The sequence below is a fragment of the Aplysia californica genome, unplaced genomic scaffold (genome assembly GCF_000002075.1).
Source record: "Aplysia californica isolate F4 #8 unplaced genomic scaffold, AplCal3.0 scaffold01582, whole genome shotgun sequence".
In the NCBI taxonomy this organism is placed as follows: domain Eukaryota; kingdom Metazoa; phylum Mollusca; class Gastropoda; order Aplysiida; family Aplysiidae; genus Aplysia; species Aplysia californica.
The window spans coordinates 43555-45327 of record NW_004798852.1 but is presented as its reverse complement, the minus strand read 5'-3'; the positions used below and the strand labels follow the sequence as shown (position 1 = coordinate 45327).

General features: G+C 43.1%; 1 protein-coding gene across 1 annotated transcript in view; it reads left to right on the top strand.

Annotated features, from left to right (window-relative positions):
- LOC101859838 (cilia- and flagella-associated protein 251) overlaps nucleotides 1-1773 on the top strand; it is a gene marked incomplete at its 3' end in the record, with an annotated part of 13557 nt that overhangs the window by 11114 nt on the left and 670 nt on the right.

Sequence of the window (1773 nt, the reverse complement as noted above, 5' to 3'; positions counted from 1 at the left end):
AGACCTACCTGTCCTTTGTGTTGTATGTGTCAGACATGTCAGACGTATCTGTCCTTTGTGTTGTATGTGTCAGACATGTCAGACCTACTTGTCCACTGTGTTGTATGTGTCAGACATGTCAGACCTACCTGTCCTCGGTGTTGTATTTGTCAGACATGTCAGACCTACCTGTCCTCTGTGTAGTATGTGTCAAACCTACCTGTCCTCTGTGTTGTATTTGTCAGACATGTCAGACCTACCTGTCCTCGGTGTTGTATGTGTCAGACATGATCTCCAGAGCGCTCTCACTCTTGTTCTCCAGACCCACGATGGTAAAGGCCAGGCCAGGAACAAACAGTGCCAGGCCCAGAAACACCATCAGGAGCAGACGGCGCGGGGAGAACTTGTGTGTGCGCATGCGCGTCTGTCGCCGAGGGCCCCGGTGCCTGGGGAAGACACACAGACAAACAGACAAATAGACAAACAGACGAAATGAGTTGACCAGGCAGGCACTTCTGTTTTGTCCTGAGCTGTTGCTTGAAGATAAGATAAGATAAGTTAGATAAGATAAGATGAAATGGGATGAGATGAGATGAGATGAGATGAGATGAGATGAGATGAGATGAGATGAGATGAGATGACTTAATGTACCTTAAGATGACATAAGATACGGTAAGATGAGTTAAGATACGATAATGTTCAGTTTTAATCTGATAAAAGTTTTACAGCATTGGCAACACAATAAGGTGAAAAAGTGCCGACAGTTTCTAATTAGACGCATTCCTACATAGTAAAATATTATGGAGGCAATATAAGGACTTTAGTTTTTTTAGTTTTAGTAAGAGTTTTACGGCACTTGCACCGCAATAAGGTCATAGAAGTGCCGAAGATTTGAGGTGTTATAAGAGAGCAACAAACACAAAATAGAAGGAAGAGGAGAGATCAGGACGATAGATGTTTGATAGGAAAAAAGAAGCAAACCACACCAGAGCACCCGCCAACCACCCACAATATAAGGATAAGGAACAGAAGAGTTGTTTGATAGCATAGACGGAGCTAACCACATCGGTACACCCGCATATACATGTACCTACTCAGCAAAACACACACATACTATAACACTTCGTTTTTTTTTTATAGTAGACGGTTTTACGGCGCTCGCAACAACATAAGGTCATATGAGCGCCAAGGGGTGGGTGTCAACAGAGAAGTCCTTACAGGGAATCAGACTTAGACTGCTCACCTCTCTAGCTTCAACAGCACAAAGTCTGCTTCGACTATCAAGGCACCCCGGAAATAGCTGGTCACAAGAGAGTGACAAACATACAAAAGAAGTAGAGGAAAATGACGATAGTAAGGCACTGCTCCGGGGGATTATAACATTTCGTTAGCTCAGTTGTCAAGCATTATCATGTCGTTGATATGGCAACTTGGAGGGTTGGCTTTGGAATTGAGTAAATGGAACTACATCGGCAAAATAATTATGGCTTAGAGTTATGAAACAAACAGACAAAACAACAACACCAGTAAAAAACAACAACAACAACGTCAACAACAGCAGCAACAACAACAACAACAACAACTACAGGAAAGAACAGAAGTAAAACCTATACATAAATTATCCCGCTGTTTAGATAGGTATTTACTAGGCTGTGACCTTGACTGTCAAAGTTTGGTGTCTCGAATAGCTAAAGAGTCCTTGGAGGCTCTCGTGGCCTAGAGGTTAAGGTGTTGGCCTCTCAATCAAAGGTCCCGGGTTCGATTCCGTGTAGCGACCAAAACATTTTCTTCTCT